Source organism: Rhea americana, unplaced genomic scaffold (assembly GCF_003343005.1).
Source record: "Rhea americana isolate MKP2758 unplaced genomic scaffold, rheAme1 scaffold_178, whole genome shotgun sequence".
NCBI classification, from domain to species: Eukaryota; Metazoa; Chordata; class Aves; order Rheiformes; family Rheidae; genus Rhea; species Rhea americana.
This window is the reverse complement of record NW_028185905.1, coordinates 1709990-1731047: the sequence shown is the minus strand read 5'-3', so window position 1 is coordinate 1731047 and position 21058 is coordinate 1709990. Positions and strand designations below refer to the sequence as shown.

Here is a 21058-nt window from a genome sequence, read left to right as displayed (position 1 = left end):
AGCTGCTGTTTGAAGAAATAAACTCTTCCACTGGGTACAGATTCAGAACAGTGAAAAAATAGTGTCGAGGGAGTCTGTTAATCCTGTTTCACCATGAGATTAATTGTTGTCGTGTGCTGTTACGATTCTAATGTCATAATTCCTACCACCTTAGAAAACAGATGTCCATGAATCTATTACTGACTCTGTTCCAGGATTTTGCCTTGTCCTGTTAACCCTGCCATTGCTTGAACATATTATCTTTTTTTCACCCTTTAAAAATTTAGAATTGCAGAATTAGAGGCACCATTTTCCTTTCCTGATCTGGTGCTTCTTCATCCCCAAGGAAAGGGAGATGACATACTTTCTATTTGATACTGAGAAATCATAATAGTCTTTGTGCTAGGAAACCCTGAAGTGGAGTTAATAAGCATCATTAAGGGCTTTGGACCTGGAAGCATTTATCTTTTTAGAGTACCATCTTGCTTTCATTTTATTCTGTATGATGGAATGCCTTGCTGCTTGATTTGGAAGTTCAGGAGACTGAGTGCAAGAACAGTCTACTTTTTCTTAGGTCTTGGTAGAGTAAATCAGCTACTGCAGAAGATCCACACCGTATTCCTATTCCATGTGTGGTTTTTAACCTACTGCTTTATTCTGCTAGCCTGTAGGAAGCAATGGGGAACGAAATGAGCCATTACTTGAGTTCAGGCTTCAGAAAACTAAGAACACTACAAAGAAAATAAATTTACTGCATGAAAACAATCAATTGGTCTTATTTTAAATAGAACAAACTTTTAAACTATCTTTGTTTTTAAGTGGGGATGGTATAATGATTTTTGTGTTATGCAGGCTCTTTAAGGAGAGTCATTGTTTTTTATGAATCCATCAGGCAGCAAGCAGTCTACCATAAACCATGCTAAGTTTTCAGTGATTAAGTATCCATGCTTAAAACTATGCCTCACTTCTAGGTTGAATTTGTCTGCTGTAACTTTCTATATTTCTCTGCTCTGTTTAAGAGTTTTCTTATGTTAGAAATCTTACCTGTAGATGCATTCTCCCCTCTACCTCGTAACTTATTCTCTTTTATAAATCAGACAAACTTTGGGGGGATTTTGACTTCAAGCAATGCTTATAACTCTGTTGTGATCTTTCCAGTTTATCACAACTTGCATTTAGAAAAAAAGACTGTAGTAATCTTTGTAATACATGAGTTGAGATGACTGTTACTCTTAATAGTTTGCATATAAATCCACAGAGCCAGCTCTCTACATTAAACTGAGAGCTTGTGTGCTGTTCTCAAGAATGGAGTCTCTGCTTTCTCAAATACAACCAACATCATGCAAGTGTGGTGTAAATTTCTTGTTCTTGTCTCTAGCAGGTATCAGCTTGATGATTTTAGTATTAATCCAAAATTTCAGTTAACAGTTACTGTATCTTCTTGCATATAATTGATCGATCCTTTGTTAGCAACAATTGTGTGGGATTTTCCTAGAAATATTTCCAGTGATAAGTAACTGCTCATTGGCTGTTCATCCTTTAAAACTGATTTTGATCCTTTTGATAGAAACTACAGATTTTTGTAGAATTTGGGACTGTATTTTCTTAACAGCTTGATAATACAAGTGCATCAGACCTGTCTTCAGCTTTCTACATAGGCTTCCCAATATTGCCAAATTCCCAGTGAGTCATAGTCCAGATCTTGGTGCTTGCTTCAACAGGCTCAGTGACTTGACCTGGGGAATTTGTGTCTGGGGGGGGGGAGGCCAAAATTGCAGGGATTGCAGGGTGTAGACAGTAATAAAACACAGGGAGATTGGGACCGTGTGCCTCATGCATGAAAATCACACATGCAGAGGGGATGTTTAAGAGGCTACATGGAGAACTACATGGTTCCTACATGGTCTGGTGGTCATCTCTGTTTCATATCTTGTTTTGTATGTAGGTGTGATTCTTTGACTTGTTTTCTCTGAAGTAAATGGAGTTCTACAGCACATGTTCATTAAAGGAAACCATTCAGTATAACTAAAGATTTCTGCTCTCTTAGGGTGAAATTGACGGAGAACAAGCTAACTGCTACAGGTGTTATTCACAAAGTTCACTCACTCGAAGAAGGCAATAGGATACTGCTCTGATAGAAAATCTGCTATATTTTCCTACTCTAAATTAGTCATTATACAAAGAGCCAATAGTTAATCTTTCATCAGATTTATTCTTCCTGTTCTGTATTTCCACAGATAACTAACTTTCCAATTTTATAAGTTTTTTTTACATCCAAGTTCCAAAGTCATATTTCAGTCTACTTATTTTTCCCAAAGTTGAAATCACTGCAGTGACTGGTTGCTTTACTTAAGTTAAAATTTGCCCTACAAAATTATTACTCATCTAAAATGAAACACTGTGGTTTAATATTGTTTGGAGCTCATGGAACTCAAACTCTCGAAGCAGTATATGCATGCAAAGAGTAAGTAGGTTTATCCTGGAACAGTCTTTTGAATCCTTCATGAATGATGAAGGGTGTGTGTAGTGCTCAGTCAGTTGTCTTATTGTATTACGTCTTTCATATAAAGATTCTAGATGTCAGGATTTGTTTGAATGGACTTTGAAAAAAAGAGTAACCCTTAAATTTGGCAAAGAAGCAAAATAATGATGAGGTTTTAGGGAACAACAGGGAAAGTGTTGCTTCTTTGTTCAGGATGCAGCGAAAGAAACATAGAAGTGTTTTTTGGGTTTTAGTGTTTTGTATAGATTTGCTTTTTTTCCCCAATACTTGTTGTCCTGGTGAGTGTGAATTTTTTTTTCTTTTTTTTTTCTTTTTAGTGTGACAATGACAAGAAATAATAAATCTACATGAGTCYGTCCCTGAGATAGTAGCTTGTGAATAACTCCATGATTTTTATTTCTCAGCCCTTCATTAAAGGGATTTGGTGGAATGCATTTTGAAACAGTTTTATTCTCTAGTGACATAGGTCTTTACTTATCTGTAGAAACTTCTAAGAAAGACAAGATGGATGAGACTTGAATTTCTCATGGTAAAAAGGTAAAATGAAGATAGGAAAAAAAATCCTTAAATAATACAATAAAACAAACTTATTACTATTATTTTTTGCCTTCAGATGACCTGTTCCCTGCAGCCCTGGGCATATATTGTTTTAAACTAAAGTCTATTTTGGATTTTGGCTGCCTTCATTTGGCAGTGGCAGTTGCAGAAATTCACTATAGATGTTCACAATTTGTTACCAGCCTTTAGGCGAATGGTCTGGATTTGACCTAATCCTACCCCTCTGCCTGTGAAATTTACTTGATACTGATGAGTCTGCAGGTAAATCTGTTGTAGACAGTTTGACTCTTATAAAGAAAATTCTCCTGGGATCACTGTTTTAAAGATGGGATTTACTTGCATTTTTATTCATATTTCATGGAGATGAATAATTCAGAGGTGATTATTGATTTTTTTTTTCTTTCTACTTGTTTTTCATCCCTAGTTTCATTTGAGCTGCATCTTTGCAAAAAGCATGTACTGCAGTGCTGATCTCATTTTACAGGAGGGCATAAAACTAGAAAGAGACAGTGCCTGAAATGGATGTCCTATTTGAGCCCTGATTACTGCCTGAAGAATACATTTATTTAATGGTCTTCCTCCCTCCCCTTTCTTTACTAGTAGGCATTTTAGGCAAGGGATAGTTGGTAACTGTAATACCTATAACATGGTCACAGTTAACTAGCACTCTATAGGAAGGACTACATTTTATCTCTTTAAATTTAAAATATGCTTGGAAGAACAGTTCCTGCTCATTTATATGCTATAGTCATAGTATATGGTTATCTCCTGTATCTTTGCAAATGACTGCAGCTAGACCTTGGTCATTGGTAGGTGGCTTTTTTTTTTTTTTTTTTTTTTTTTTTTTTTTTTTTTTTTTTTTTTTTTTTTTTAAGAATTTCCTTTTAGTTGCCTTCAAACTTCATTATGAAAGAAAGTCCCATTTAAATCTTCATGAAACTGACAACTTATGGGTTTTGCAGTTTCACAGAATCACAGAATGGTTGAGGCCCAACCCCCCTGCTCAAGCAGGGTCACCTAGAGCATGTTAGACAGGATCACATGCAGGTGGGTTTTGACTGTCTCCAGAGAATAATATCTCCACCACCTCTCTGAGCAACCTGCTCCAGTGCTCCGTCACTCTCACTGTAAAGAAGTTCCTCCTCATATTCAAATGGACCTTCCTGTTTTTTCAGTTTGTGCCCCTTGCCACTTGCCCTGTCACATGGCACTACTTAACAGAGTTTGGCCCCATCCCCTTGACACCCCCCCTTAAGGTGTTTGTAGACATTGATAAGATCCCCTCAGATTCAGAGGTATTCAGCAAAAACAAGTAGCCCTTAGAAAAATCTTAGCAAAGCCAGTAGAAAAGAGTAAAAATTATTGTTTCTGAACAAAAATGAGGACAGAAGTGATTTGCTGAAGACTTAATAAGTAACCTGTTCTTTCGATTCACTGAAAGTCTTCCCTAGTCTTCCTCTTGCTACCAACATATAGAAGAAGCCCTTCTTGTTGTCCTTGTTTCAAGGAATATGACAGAGCTGGTCTACATTCATTAAACGCTTGCATTTCAACATCTCAAAGTTGCTCATTCTAAATATCGTACAGAGAAGAAAAACGAAGTGAGAATGGTATGGGTTAATAAAAATTGTACCTTTTTAAGAGTCCTTTTTAATGTTTGACACTGAGTCACATGACAAAAATGGCAGTATATTTGGAGTATTTTAAGCTTTCCCAAATATATTCTGCTTTGGAAATTTTATCTGTACCACTGCTAGTTCCAAAACTACTCTCCCCTCCGCCCAGCTTTCCTTCTGGTTTGTCTGGCAGGCTTAGTTCCCCATCTTCAATTTGCATTGTCTTTGTAATTGCCACTGTTTCTTGTTGCTTGTCTGCTTCCTATCATCCTGTAGTGGTCTTGTCACAGCTGTCCTACTGGTCTCTCTGAAAGGCAGCATGACTTGTGTTATTTGGAAAACTAACAGAGCATCTGCCAAATCAGTGACGCTGGACTGATACCCTCCTTTATAAGGATGTTAGCAGCATTTTTGTCTCCATTTTGTTCAAGCCCTAGAGACACAGTTGAAAAAACTGCAAAACACCCTAGGAATCGGAGCCTTCTCAGGGCAGCTGGTGCCTATTAAAATAGATTTCTGGCTGCTTCAGAGAATGAATGAGATCTGAGATGGTTAAAAATGTCTTAAAAAAAAGAGACTCYGTAAGAAGAAGAATGTGGTGCATTGAAACAGGTTGCCCRGAGAGGTTGTGGAGTATCCATCCTTGGAGAAACGCAAAAGCTGTCTGGACAAGGTCCTGGGCAACCTGTGCTAGGTGACCCTGATTGAGCAGGTCTCTTCCAACCTCAGCCATTCTGTGCTTCTGTGAATCTTGCACCATATTCCAGCTCTTATAACTTCTCTTGTGTTGCCTTGGTCGCATTTTTTTATTACGTTCATTCAGTGCTAGACCTTATTTATACCTCCTTCATTCTGTGTGTCTCTGGAACATATGAAATGCTTTTACTGTGGCTATGGCTGGAGAAGTCCCTTGGAGGTATACTAAAGCTGGCAAAGGCTACTACGGAAGTATAGCCAGCATGGACACTGTATGTGGAAGGCATGAGTTTTTCTTCAGATAGACTTATGCTGCTACTTAGAAACATTTTTGGAGAAGTCTTTCCTTGAACTCAGTATGATTAAGAAATCACTAGGATTTGATCCCAGTCCTTCCTATGCCATCCTTTTGGGCGCTAAAGTGTCCTGCTGCACTTTCATGCAAGGTACGCACTGCTATTTCTACTGTGCCTCAGTGTTTGCTTTAATCCTTCTTTTCTTGTTCCCTCTGGTCTTTCAATACTGTTCATATTTGCTCCAGTTTTGCAGCCTTGATTTATAAACCTCTTTATTCTCTCCATTGAGAGTTCTAGACAGGTCGTCATCTGTCATTTTCCCTAGAGCTTTTATGAGTTGCTGAATTAAATTAGGATCACCATTTTTAAAACCTTACTTTCTGGGGCAAAATAGACCAGTGTGTTGCCACAGAAAACTCACAGGGTTCATGAATTTGTTTAAAGCAGGAAAGGGAAGAGAGGCTGATAACAGGTGCTGCCAGTGTCTCTGGACCACATTAGGGAGGCTATKAGCACAAAAACAAAACCTTATATGATGAAGAATAAGACAGAGCCAAATGTAATGGTTAGCCCAAGTCATCAACCTACAAATCTGTCAAGCCMATCAACTTACAAATTTATCAATTTTTTTTTTAATTTAGAAAAGCTACTTCTCAATAGTTCAGATTATTGTTACTTAGATCCTGTATTAGAATGATGAAAAGATTATTCTCAAATTAAAAAAAAGAGTTGCTTAAATGCATAACTGTACTGGACCTGCAAAGCAGTTGAAAGAATAAAGTACTTAAGATCAAAAGGTCCTTGAAGTAGAAATATATAAACAAATAACAAGGTGTGACTGCATTTCAGATATGGAGATTTTTTTTTAAAAAAAGAAACAAAAGGAATCTTGATAAAAGTAGGAAATAAATCTTTAATTGATTTTAACTAACCAAACAGTAAAGAGGTACAGATATCTGTAAATAAGACAGGAAATAGGAAGAAGGGAAGACTGTGACATAATTGTGTAGAAAGATTCAGAGGTATTCAGCAAAAACAAGTAAACCTTAGAAAATCTTAGTAAAGTCAGTAGAAAAGAGTAAAAATTATTGTTTCTGAATGAAAATGAGGATAGAAGTGATTTGCTGAAGACTTAATAAGTAATCAGTTCTTTCAATTCACTGAAAGCAGAGGGCCTGTGAAAGATTCAGTAGCTGGACTGCTGAAGAAAAGAACTCTTCCAAGAGGGTAGATGCAAAGAGATCTTTACACTTTTCTGCAGCTTTCACTATAGARTGAAAACCTCTCATCTTGCAATTACTTTGATAGTCTTGTATAATGAGAGTCCAGAAGGATGGGATGCAGATTAACTGGAGAGATTAGAATTCTGTTATAAAAACAGCATGCTTTTCCTTCAGAGATGCTGAGAAATAAATGCCTGACCTTACTAATACAAGCACATTACTCAAATTAGAAGCAGGGCTGTTGCTGTGTCAGTCCATGATAGTTGTTTGTCTCACCAGTTCTCAAAAGCTAGTATATTGCTTATTAGAATCTCTATTCTCATTAAAGACTTTGGCCTATGGTTGTGAAGCAAATCAAGTGCATTTGAACCAGAGGCCTGTGCTAGGCAGTACATAACCCAGAACTGTTACTCTGAAGAGCAAGACCTCTCCAGGTGCAATATTTATTATAAACTCTATTCAATATTTTCCTTTAGCTGGAATTCTTGGAAAGAATGCAGAAACTCAACCTTCACTTATACCTGTTTTAAACGCATTGATAGAGAAAAGTGTGGAGATGTGACTCTGACTGCCTCCTAAAATTTGAGAATAACAGAAGAAAAAACATTTTAGTAAGTCATTTTTGCCAGCCTGGGGGATAGTTGGTCTGTGAGTTCTGAATATTCATGATCAAGAACATTCATATCAGTGTGATACTGACTCAGGTGCACAGTGATGAAATAAATGTTCATATCGTTAACAGTTTAATTCTATATTTAAACAGCTGTTTCACCAGCTGCAGGTCCTCCACTTTTCTTACCTGTGATAATGTGGGAGACTACAGCCCCAGTCCATCCTTTTTCTGTCGGTCAGAAGAGAACTAAGCCCAGTACCCTAGAGAGGTCATAGGCCTTTTTAAAGCTCAACTGAGAGGGAACAAAGTTCCCTAACCTAAAGACAGACTTGTTAGGCTTCAAACCATAGTAACTCTCTGACTATTGTCTCAGTTTGCCTCATTGGAAAACAGATTAATTTGTTAGGAGAAGTGGGGAAAAAAGATCCATCTCTCTTCAATCATCTATTGAAATAAGTTTGTCCTTGCACCAGGGGATAGTAATGTCTTTAAAAATCAATGCTGGAGTAGTCCTTGGAACTGCACATCAATGATCCTTACTTCAGTATGAAGAATACTAGTTTGAAAGTCGTGGCTTTGTGTTTAACATAAGCCTCTGTATATTCCTATTTTGTGGTGCTGGTGCCTGGTCTGTGATGTCCTATAACTGTCAGATGAAGCTCCTGTTCTCCTGACAGACTGAAAAAATGAAGTGTTCTTAATTATCCTTCTGTGGGTGTCTCTGACTTTAGGATGTAGAAAGTGGAAGTCAGAAGCTCTGTGCTTTCCCTTCAGGAACTAGAGGGGGCATGAAGCTTCTTAAGTGTTTTGCCTAGTAGTGCCCCTTTTTCTTCTGCCTTTGGCAGCTATTTTTAGGGTTTCTTTTAACGATTACTTTTATTTTTCTTTAAGAGATGAAAAGAAGAGGCTATCTGCAATCATTATCTGACCTCATAAAGGTAGGAGGGCTGCCTTGAAGAACTGCTGTGCAGAAGGTTTTTTAGGCCAATTAAACAATCAGTTCATGGTAAAGACAGCAGCTGCTTTAGGGATCTCTTCTTTGAGATCTTGAGTAAGTGTCCTGCTGGTCAGCCAGTGCTTGCCCCAGTCATTAATTTAATAGATAACTATATCTGATGTAAAATTTCAAGAATAGCAGTTGGAAGACACCAAATTTTTGTGGAAAATAGGAAGATTTTGAGGCAAAAGACATGTGAGAGAAGAGCATGGTATGGTATTGGCAAAACAGTATTGTTTCTTTATAGAGGAAATTCATGGCTAAAAGATAATTATTTGGCCTATCTATATGTTCAGAAAGCTTTAACATGTTTCACAAAATGCTGTTAAGGAAATGAGACTAGCTTGTGATTAGAAGCTTACTTTCATGAGTCTGTTAGAAGGAGAGAGATTTTGGAAAAATTACTAATATCAGTAAATATTATTATTAGACTGTTGTATCAAATCTTGTTTTTGTTCTTGAAATTGCCTATGCAGTATTGATGTAAAAAAAATCAATACCAAAGGAGATCTTGCTGTCCCAACTATCCTGCTCAGGCCTAAATTTGGTCATTCTTGTGATGGGTGTTGTTGAGGCAAGAACTGCAGTTTTATCTCACTGCATGAAATGTCCCAGTGTGTATGCCCTTCCCATAATTGCTAACAGAGAACTATTAACCTGAAGTGCTCTGATAAATCTGCTAATGGCAACACCATTTGCAATGTAGACCAGTTCTAGACCTAAGCTGTCTAACCTCCCTCACTCCCTTCCTGTACCTGTTGCCCCACTTTCTGGAGTGCCATGGACATGTCTGGATGTTGTAGGTTTATTAGGGAAGATCTGAAAAATTTTAGACTGGATGAAATTATTCTTTTGGCTGGATCCAGCTTGTAGACTGCCACCTGGACAGTTCTCCTTACACTTAAGCAGGTGATAGTAACTGAAATATTAAGAAGCCTCGCTCAGATGCGGCAGTGGTGGCAAATACATCCTCTGGCTTTGCCCTCATCAGTGCTGAATAACAGCACCATTTGGGTAATACTAACCTAAGATACTAACCTTTAAGCCGAAAAAAGGAGCTACACCTTTTTCCTTTCTCCTCCTCCTCCTTTTTCTCCCAGTCATTGTGCATCCTCTTACATTTGCTTTGCTCTTTACTTCTGACTCCTTGTTTATTTTGACTATGCAAGCTTCTCTAGCTTGTATTATGCTGGTAATGGTAGACAACAAGGACAATGGATAGTGTAACAGTCTTCTGTTTGTATGAATGTTGTGGTGAACATGAAATGAGAAAATGAGTCTGAAATGATGAGGAGAAGAGGACGCTGGGAGCAAAGACAACAGAGGGAATATATAAAATTTGCTTTTGGAGGGATAAAAGGGAGTAAATATAGCTTGTGTGTGTATATACATACACACACACACACACACACACACACACACACACACTCACACACACACAGGATTGCCATGAAGATGAAGGAGCTAGCCCATTTTTCTTGTGCAATGTCCTATTACAGAGTACCATATCCTGTCTGGAGAAAAGTGCAGGAAAGAACAGATTCCATCTTCTATGATTTCATGGAAATCAGTAAGGCTTTGCTAACTGCTGATTAAAACATTTTCTAAAGCTATATTGAATATGCTATTCCAAAGTTATTGCATTAAAGATAAACATAAATGTCTTCAGTATACCAAAGATAAAATCTGGACAAATTGACACATTTTTAAAAAATGCCTTGGAAGGATCTCGGGACATCTAAGATTAGTATGTTATATTTGTGTTTGTAATGAATACATAGATACCCTAGCAAAGAATAGCATGATGATGACATCTACCAGCTGGGGAGGTTCTTACCAGCAACAGAAGTCACCAGCAGCTTGTTCTGGATCTGAGTAGGGCCTGCACTGTTCAGCATGTTCATAAATGATTTGGAGAAGAGTATTAATGCTGAGATAACAGAGCTGACTCTTGATTTGAAGTTATTGATAGTCAGTGCATCAAGGGCTCATTGGAAAGATTAGCAGAAAGATATTGCAGTTCTGAAAATAAAATCACAGAAGACATGCTGTTATCACTGCAATGGAATGCACTCAGAATAAACATACCTTATGCATGGCCRTAATGATGGGCTCTAATCTTGCAATACCACTCAAGAAAGCAATCCTTTAAGTCACAGTGGATAGCTCTCTGAAAACATCAGCTCAATATTTAGCTACAGTCAAAGAGCAAATGGAATGTTAAGAATAAGGAATAGAAAACAACATGGAAAACATCATTATACCATTATATTGATGTATAAGGCTCTCAATTCTTGAATGCCTTATGCAGTTCTGCTCCTTTGCCCTCTTTCCTAGCCTTTGAAAGAATATTGTAAAGTTAGAAGTGACTAACAGGAAGGATCAAAAAGCTGTGCTACAAGGGAAGACTTAAAAAGCTGGGACTCTTCAGCTTATAGAAAAGACAGAGAAAGAGCAATATGCCAGAAACATATAAGAATATGAATTCTGTAATGAAAGTTAATGGGTAACGATTTTTTTTTTACAACGTAAGAACTAGGGCATATTAATTGAAATCAGTGTGCAGAAGTTATAAACCAAATATACAAGAGGCAATGTTTTTTATGATAATGCATCATTAAACTGCAGAATTCATTGCCACAGAGTCTAAAAGTAGAGCTAGGTACAGAAAGCAATGAAGAAGTTAATGGAATTTTTACATAAAGGTGTAGAAACAACCTTTGGAAAGTGAAGGCTCCTAAGCTGGTGCTCAGCAGAAGCTGCGAGATATATTTGGAGATATATCTCATTGTCCTACCTTTTATACTCTTTCTGTAGCTGTCCACTCATGACTCGGGGCTAGATGGGCTCATGATCTGACCCAATATTGTCATGCTAAAGATTTTAATCCTTAAGGGTCTTGAGGAGGTTGCTGAGGCCAGATTTTGTCAGATGAGAGAGCAGACAGGTGATGAAATGGGCTCTTCTGTTTCTTCTTCACTCTTCACAGGTGGAAATAAGGAAGGAACAGAGGTTTGGTGAGCTACATTCTGACCTCTATCCCAGCAGTTTTAATCTTAATTTAAACTCTTAATCAATCAACAAATTGATTGAATTAATCAATCATTACCTTTAAATAACAGAACTAGTCATAACAGCATCAAGGAGAGGCAGCATTAGAGAACTAAGGAAGCAGGGATCTATACCAGCAAGTTGTCTTGTTTCTAATTTTTGAGGCAAACATTTCATAAAAATGGAACTTGGAATTTTTCAGTTCCATGTGGTTGATTTCTGGGTGAGAGATGAGCCCTTCTGCAGCCAAAGACAAATCACCTGCAGTCTGACTGATACACTGATTTACTTTTCCAGATCTGTAAGGTCATTTGTTTCACAGTCCTGGCTACTGTCAGTGTCCATGAATTGCATGATGACAAGACTTCACTTAAATCTCCCGTTACGTAGTACCCTAGAGATACAGAATTGAGTATTAGGATCTAAAATACAAGTCTAGTGTCAATGAGTATCTGCAGCATTAGAGAATGGCCCCTTCTTCAGCATGTGTAGAACTGTTCCTTGTTGTAATCCCAGCTCCAGCGTAAATCCCAAGGAGCTTTTATTTTATGTTCTCTTTGCAGTTTCAGTAGAATCAATCCAGTAGTTGCTGAACTAAGTGTAAATCCATTTATATTTTTCATTCTGTGTCATGTAGTAAAAATTTCAAAATATATTTCATTTTTCACCAAAACAATAAAAAAGGTCAACTCTAATGGTAATGCAGTTAAGATTCATTCCCTATTCTTTTTGAAGGCAGTGGGAATCTGTAGCCCTTTCCAGAAACCAACCCAAAAAAGCTGGCTTCAGATTGAACCCTCTCTTTCTTTCCAAAGCTGAAATCCTTTTAAATCTCTCATCTTAGAATTGTGCCTTTGTGGGCTGACTCTCTTACCTGTACTTGTTCATATCAGTGAGCAGAACCAGCTGCCCTTCTGAGTTGTAGGAAGGACAATATACCTTGCTACACATCATTCAGAGAACATTCCAGTTCTTTGTCCCAGGATTCAGCAATCCTAAAGCATATAGAAAAATGTGCTAAGTCATTTTGTTGCAGTTGCTGCTATATCACTATAGCTGGGAAGTTGTGCTCTGTTGATGGTTATGGTAAATGAAAAAGAACTTTGCCCCCATCATCTCTCAGTTGTCTGATTTGATTATCAGTGATTGTTTGGGTGCCAATCTACAAATCAGAACTACTCCTGCAGTGATTTTTGTGTTGGAGGTGAAGTTAGAATTCAAAATTCCAGAAGGATCTGTCCTCTCCTAGTATTTACCACAGAGGCTTCTAGCCCATTGGGGATTGTTCCTGGCAACCAGAGCAAACTAACTGGCACAGTCAAGAAGTTGGTGTTGCTGCCTCAATGTTGGAACTGCTAAGCAGAAGACTGGAACATGGCAGATGTAATGAAGCAGTTCAGTGTCTCCCAGAGCCTGGAACTTATTATTATTTTTTTTAATCCCAATATGAAGCTGGAGCTTGCCTCTAGAGAATTTTTCATCTTTAGTCTTTTGAAATAGTGTTGAACTGATGATGTTTAACCTATTCAAAACATTCAGAAATCTAAGATGTTTGATTCCACTGTGTTAATTTTCCCCCAGATGTTCACAGATAACATTTGCTACTGATTAACGTCATCTGTAAGCTAGAGAAGGGAAAGTTCTAACTTATTTTTAAAATCTATCCTGTGATATTTTTGTTCCTGAGCATTCCACTGTCTCTGACAGCCCTTGGAAGATTTCTGTGAGGAAAACTTGCTTCAGGCCAGGCAGGATATCTTCCAACTTTCACAGTTAACTCACACAGTTAAAGGTTACTGTTGGCAATGAACATGCCATGGAATGATCTTTATATTCCAATATTGGACTGATAGACCTAGCCTCAGCAGAGCAGGGATGAGGAAGTATACTTCCCTGTCTCGTGCCTTGGAGGTTAAATGAGCCACCCACTATTATCCTGATTAAGAAAAGGAGATGTGAGGTTCATAGACAAAAGTTTAATTCATTTTCTGAAAACAGTAACCAAAACAAATCTCCAGAAGACAGGTTGCTAGTGTGCTTACAATGCTCATTCAAGTTTTATTCTCTCTCCAGTGGGATTTGGGATCATCATGACATACCCCTCTCTACCAGTGGCCAGCCAGCCAGATATATGATACCGGGCACAACCAGTTGGGCTGCTGAAACTGTGCCTAATATTTACATATTGCTTTTCTTTAATTAGAGAACTAGTTTGCAGCTGTTTGCAACTGTTGGAGATAAACATGAGGTTCCAGTTTAAGAGTAACAACCTAAAGCCCACTTCGAGGAAGTGGGGAGTGCCTTTCTGGGACACTCCAGCAAAGAGTAGACAGACAGTAGGCTATCGGAAAAAAATCTATATTGTAATAACATGGGAACCCACCTTGTTGGCAGGACTTTATCCAGTTTCATATATTTCAAAGTGCCAATCAGAGTTCTGCTGTTCTTGAATTGCTCAGATTATATGTCCAAATCAGCCTGTTTCAGTCATGGAGGAGCCTGAGCTGGCTTTGGTACATGAGGAGTTAACGAATGACCACAAGAGTGCTTGCTTTAGGGATAGTCTGAGCGACAGGATAGCAGTGCCTGAGGCTGGGATGCTCCAGGAGGAGTCTGTAGCCCAGAGAGGGTTAAGTCAGCCTGCGCATTGTTGAGTGGGTGTCAGAGAGAGGCTGGGCAGCTCCTCCCTCAGCTTGCACTGACACAGCAGCTGCTTTCTGCAGCCCTGTTTGTGTCTGTGCATCTGTGACTCTCCAGGCATCCTGCGTAGTGACTGCTGCTTCCATGGGCCACTTATCCCAGGACAATATGGTATGTGTACATTCCTTTTGCTACTCTGTGAGCCCAACCTAGGGGCTCAAAGGCTCTGAATAGGCAATAGAGGGTGCTGATAATTTCAGAGACACAAGCCGTTAATGCTGAGGGGGTGGGAGTGCAGGATTGAGATAGCCCGTGCTGACCTTGTTCTTGGTCTAACACTATTTTTTTGTGAAAAAATTCTCATCAGTCAGGGGAAGAAGAATTATTCTGGTGGATCTGATGGCAAATTTAGATACCTGGCAAGTGGACTTTACCTTGACCAGACTCTCTTGCCCTCCTCTGCCTAGTCTCATGGGATGAGTTGCTGGGTCTACACTGCCCTTGTACAGGAGTAGTTGAGGGAATCTTAGTGGAGCAGTCTACAGCAGATACATTTTTTCCTTTGTGGGAATTTGATCCATCAAAGGGTGATTGGCAAGTGGTTGAGGGGAAATGACTAGTGACAAGAGGGTAAGGTGGTTGCAGATAGAGCTAATTTTTTATGATTTGTTAAGACCTTGTCCCTGCTCAGCTGCTCTTGTCCTGAGTACAGGAACAGAGACTGAATTCCCTAGCTGCTCAGCTGTTTACTGCACTTGTGTTGTTAGCTGAAACATAGAACAGGATGTGTAAAGATGGGTCTATAGAAGAATCTGGAGAAGATATTCTGCCTGTCATGGACTTAAGGAGTGCTGAAGCACTGTGATTTATGTCATTACGGCCTTGCATGAAGATAATTTGCTACTGCAGAAAAGATGAGGTGGCAAAGGCATCTCACAGGCACTCCTTTTGGGCAAAGCTTGGTGAAAGCCAATATTAAGGTTTGTGTCACTGTCCAGCTCAGTGCTGATGCTGAAATGAGACTAAAGCCAGTCAGGAGGGGGGAGGGTTGTTAAGGTGGAATGTCAAGTTGTTGATTAGGTGGAAGAGATATGAAAGACCCTTTCTGCAATTTCTCTCTCCTGTGGTGCTGCACACCCACAAATGAGTAGCTGAAGTCTTGAAGTAGCTGAAGTCTGTCTTGGAGCTGCTCAACACTACATTCTTCCACCACAGGAAGCCAAAAAACATCTAGACTCCTCCAGTTGTGGGGAAGGAAAAATGGAAGGTTCTTGTAAAATGTGAGTGATGCTGCCTTTCCAGGGTAGCAGAGGAGAAGAAGAGAAGGAACTAGGCTAGGAGCTGATTTTGGTACTACTGGGCTACAATGAGGCTTTTAGTTCTTTAGAAATGAGAAGAGCAAGGTGTATTCTTTTTTTCAGCAGTTGTCCTTTGTCATCCCTGCTGTGTTTCCCATGTAGCACAGCATTATATGGGGCCAGCTCCTCCCTTTATACATTACTCTGCTGCATCACTGCTGCTACAGTGTGATGATGACCCCATCACAATCTGCACACGCACCAGGTTCTAGTTTCATAGGGTATATTTGGCTTCCTTTAACGTTGCCACTAGCAAACATCGTGTTAAAAGCATTTAGATCATCTATATGCTAATGTTAAAATGGGTTGAAGTATTTCAAAATAGGGGCTTTTTCCTATGGTGTCCAGAGCTAGCGGAACTGGAGCAGGGTTTGGTGTGTTGTACAGTTCAGACTACATGACCGTGAATATCTGTCAGAGACTGCTGTTGGGGGAGGAAGGAGAGGGAGGAATAGAAAAAAGTCTGTGGTGATACTAACAAAAGCCTTCTTAATAAAGAATAAGAGAGGAGCCACCCTGGCTGGGGGCTGAGAGTGAACAGGCTGGGATTCACAGTGATATAGGGAGGGGAAAAGAGGAGGGAACTGGACGCATTTATCACACAGAGAGCTTGGAGGGGAGGAGCATGGCTGCTGCACACTCACACACGCAGAAGCGCACATGCGCGCGCGCGCACACACACACACACACACTGCGGCAAATTCTGCAGCTGGTGCCTGCTGGCTTATGACTGCAGAAAAAACAAGCTCTAGTTTAAACTCTCTGATCTCAGAAATGAGGCTGTTTCTATTCCAAGTAGTTCTGGTCCCAGTATGTAAAGCCCTGCAGCCTGGCACTGTTCCAGGATGGCAAGGATTCCTCCTCTTTGATGGATCAGGGGACCCTTTGCTGCATAAGGCCAGTGCCTCCCACTGTCCAGTGTTTGGGCGCACTCAGACTGCATGTCTGTCCTAGCACTTCCTCCAGCAAGAACCTATCGTATACAGGCAAAGAACCCCCTTTTTTTTGATCCCTTCTTTTCCTTCAACATGACAAGGCCAGGCTGTTTCCTGCTCTGCTCACATTCTGCGGACAGAGAGGGGCATAATGTTGTAGTAGTTTCTTTCCTGACAAAATAATCCATGAGAAGAATGTCCTGTCCTGTCTTTTTGCTGTTCTTGCTCATGCCTGTGCTGTCAGTGTAGTTTAGTCATGTCCTCATCAGATATGCAAGCAAATGCATAATGGACTTGAGCACAAGAGATGAGAAATAACTAGCACAGGCACTCTCTGGTGAAAGCAAAGAAGCTATGTGTACATAAACAAGAGATGCAGTGTCTGGGTCAAAGAAAAGAGAATGGACACCAGAGTAAGAGTGCAAGAGGGTGTTCTCAGCCAGCTCCTGAGCTTCTATTGGACACAGTCTTGTGCTCTTTGTACATGTTCATGCATACACAGACCATCCTGGGTAGCTTCTGAGGTGGCTCCTCATGAAAGGAGAAGCAAATTGAGAGCCAAATAAAGATTCAGCAATATATTTTTGTGGTAAGTGCCTGAATACAGAGACCCCAGAGGATGCTACTTTTGGCCACTTGGCTAGCACAGCTGCTAAATGCATTATCACAGGCTTTCCACTGGTAACTGATGGAGAGAAGAGAGACCTGCAGGCCCTCAGTAGATGCTGTGAGAAGCCAAAGAAGAAAAGATTGCCTGGTGAGCATAGAGGGACTTGACAGTAGTAACTAGTTCAAAATGAAAAGTGTATCTGCTAGCTTGTGAAGTGTTTGTTAGGCAAAAGTACCTAGGGAGAGAAGGGAGGTAATAGAGATAATAGTTACTGGGCTGATGGATAGGCTCTGTATATGGGAGGAAAGAGGGTAAGCTGTGTGTATGTTAATCCTTAGAAATGATTCTGGGGAAGATTTAATGGATAGCAAAAGAAGACTCCCCCTCCTTTTCCTTCTCAGTTCTGAATTAGTTACAAGTCCACATCATTCTGGACTCCAGAACAAGCCTTGCAGCTGTTGAGAGGAAAGACTACAAAAGATATTGAGCTATTTTGGTTCTAACTTCTCAGTTTGTATTCTTTTTCTCTGCCTCCCCTTAGAGCTGCTTGATTCAGTTGTGAGGATTCCTCCTACAAATGTATATACTTTGTCTTTGTCTTTGTCTTTGGAGAGAAAACTTTACCCTTGCTAAAGAGGTGTTTCTTTTGTGCTAAGAGAGGGAAGATTCTTGTTAAGACCCGAGGACTTAAAATCAAAATTTTTAGCTTGGTTTCCTAGGAAAATGATTGGCCATTCCATCTGTTTACCACTGTATTTTAAACTCTTGAATCCATTGTATAATTTGAAACCTATTTGAAATAGGAGAAGCATTAAAGGTAACAAGTTTCTACAGGTTTTATGAAAACTAGTGAGGTGGTAGAGGAGAGTGATCCAACTTAATATCTTCCCTGGGACAGTATGTGCTCTGTTTGGTCTACCATCTGGGCAGTCACCACCTGTGCAGCAGTCAGATAACAAACATTGTATCTGAGTGTGCAGCCACTTGACCACTTGCTAGATATGACTCATGAGAGGAACTAAGGATGTTGCAGTGGACTGCAGAGAAGTCCTTCATCAATTCCTTGGCTAATGAAACAACTTAGTTGTGTATCTAGCTCTTCAGCAAATCCCTGTCCTGCCTAGGCTTTATTCATGGATGAACCCAAGCATTGGTGTCCTTGAGCAGCAGGTTCTTAGTTCTTCTGAAATTGGCCTTTAAGTCTTGCTGAACCTATCTTAAATAGATAGAACACTACTAAGCTGGCCTTTTTTTTTAAAGGGGAATGAAATTCCAATTGACTTTTACCTTCCTGAAAGCATCATCATTCCAATTTCTGTGTTTTGAAAGAAATGAGTGAGCCCTTCCTTGCTTTTGAAAATAAAGGCTTGGATAGCTCTTCTAGAAGGACGAATGTTGAGAATCTCAAACAGAAGGAGACAAGTAAGTTACAAAGGAGGTAGGATTTAAGATGTATGTCTGTTATCAGCATGTCCTACTGAATAACCTGTGTATCTCTGCACTTATTACTGCCCTTCATGAGCCTTCTTGTGAAGCACCAAAGTCTCTTGCAATTTACTAGCACCTACCTCGGGGATCAGGATTCACAACTGGACCAGATACATAGTGTTCTTTGTGCTCTGGCATTCCGCAGTACAAGAAATCTTTTGTAAATTTGTTTTATCTTTTGAGATCCTATGGAGGAAATTGCAAGAGGAGGAGGATTGACCTATAGTAACCAGTCAGTGCATGTGGAAATTTATGTTTCTTTAGTATGAACCAAAGGTGCAAATTAATCGCAGACCTTAGGCACAGCAAGACTCTGTCTTATGTGCCTATGGGAAAGGCTGAGCCACTTCTCCTGACTCTCCTGGGATGTCAGCTAAATGCCTCAAGCAGCTATGGTTTAATAAATGGTTATTATTGAATATGTTCACAGAGCGCCTGACCTGAAAGTCTGATAGCTGTTTTAACCTTGGAAAGGAGAGTCCCTTCTTGTCTCAGGGATACTGGCAATGGTAAGAAAATAGAAATACAAGCTTGCAGGAAACAAACAGCACAAGCTGTAGCCTTAGCTCCCACCAGAAGGCTTGTCCAGAAGCTGTGTTGTACCACAGCATGGTGGGCTGTCATTTGCTAATTCTGTTCTTCATGTATTTTAGTAGTGTCTGGAGAGAGGTCCTTTTGATTCTTTCCAGTGAATAGATCAAGACTGTGGAGACTTAGTGGTGTTTTTCACAATATGCTTTAAGTACAAATAAATTGTGATAAAAATGCATAGTACCATAACTGGCAAGTCTGGGTCACTTGTTTCCTCTAACTTCAATATTTAATTAAGAGATATTGCCTTAATTTTTCACTTGCTGTAACTGGCCTTTTATTTCACTAAGATCCCAACCAGCTCACCTCTACCATTCTGTTAAGTTCCAGTGCAGAGTTCCTAAATAATTAAGGAGGAAGCTAGAAGAAAAAGGCCATTAGTATCTCCATTTTGAATGCTGCCTGGGGAATGTCAGTATGTCATAAGGCACACAGGGTACTAATATCTTGGTGGAAAAGTGGGCAAGAAGCCAGTGATTTACTTTTTGTTTTGCTAGATTTTTGTTCCAAAAAGACCCTTAAATTGGCATAGGAGGGGTGAGTTGTAGTACTTGAACAGAAATGCAAATACTGCTCAGGCCTTGTAAGAAATAAATTGATTCAAACAAATACAATTCCTTTCCTTGGTGGGAAAACACTGGGCAGAATGGTTCTCTGTGGCTTTGATCTATACAGAATCTTTTTGAAGAACCAGCTTGCAGGGTAGTAAGTATGAGCACAGTACATATTTTGGCCCAATTCCCAACTGTTAGATTTGCTTTACTTGGGAGTTTTAATTGTTACGGGGTTTCTCTCGTGCTATTGGCCCATACTGAAAAACAAAGGGGATTATCAATGAAATGGGATGCTTGCGGGGTATGAAAAAGTTCCGTGCCTGCATGGCTCTGAGGGAGCTGAACAAGTGAGAGGATCTGAGATAAAACTGTTCTTGGTTTTAGAGGACTTCTTCTAGTCCTTTTTATTCTTGCAAGTCAGTCCTTTTCGTTCTCCCAAGTCAGTAAGTCCAGCTAGACTGGATAGTGTAAAGAAGTGGGGTCTCCTGTTAGGACATGAGACTTCAGTGAGCTCAGAGCAAAGCAGATGAGCAGGCTGACTGGTGAGAAGTAGTGGCTGAGGTGAATTGTCACTAATATTGAAAGAAGACAATATCCCTACTCTGGTAGGAACAACAGTTCAGCTCTTCCCAAATGCCTGTCTTTTCAATGCTGAACAGACAAGGCCTGCATTTACTAGCAGAAGGGACAGGTGGTCTTGAAGCTATGCACTTTTAAATATCTTCCTACATCCCATTCACTGTTACTGTACTTCACACTGTAAATCAAATCCCAGGAATCCAGACCATGCAGAGAAGTTGTCAAGTGGCAATTAAATCCAGGACTGCAAAGTCAAAATACATCAGCAAAGAAAGATATTGGCAGAGGACAGCTGCTTTTTTTCTAAGGGCTGACAGAATACAGCCATTCTATGCTTTCCCACCCCTGCCCCACACCATCCACAGCTGGTTTAATAGCCATATCTTAAATGTGGATGACATTCAGCAGGTTATCTCCAAAATAAACAGGTGGGAGAGCAGAAAAGCTTGCAGGAATGAGACTATCAACAGTAGGGAGTGGGAAGCAGGTTTGAGGAGTCTAAACAGATGCTAGAAATCAGATGTATCAATATTAGGCTATAAAAAGCTCTGAAAAGGCTCTTGCCAGAAATTTGGCATCTAAATCACCAAACAGGAGGAAATCTCAGAATGATTCTTTATTTGTGACAGTCATCCCCTCCCTGATACAAATAAGTTTTCTCCGCCTAAGACAGCCTGTTTTAATTTGAGATCAGCTGTAGCATTTCATATTGCATCAGTTGTCAAAAAAAAAAAAAAAAAAAAAAAAAAAAAATCAGAGAGGGAAACAGGA

General features: G+C 39.7%; 1 protein-coding gene across 2 annotated transcripts in view; it reads left to right on the top strand.

The window, feature by feature from the left end:
- MAP1A (microtubule associated protein 1A) overlaps positions 1–21058 on the top strand; it is a 69773-nt gene that overhangs the window by 15322 nt on the left and 33393 nt on the right. Inside the window, exon 1 of one of the 2 annotated variants that reach the window (XM_085301562.1) lies at positions 14286–14343. The exons of the other annotated variant lie outside the window; for it this stretch is intronic. The gene's annotated coding sequence lies outside the window, so the exon portion shown is untranslated. Of the gene's footprint in view, positions 1–14285; positions 14344–21058 lie in introns of those variants that run through there. 2 annotated transcript variants of the gene reach the window in all.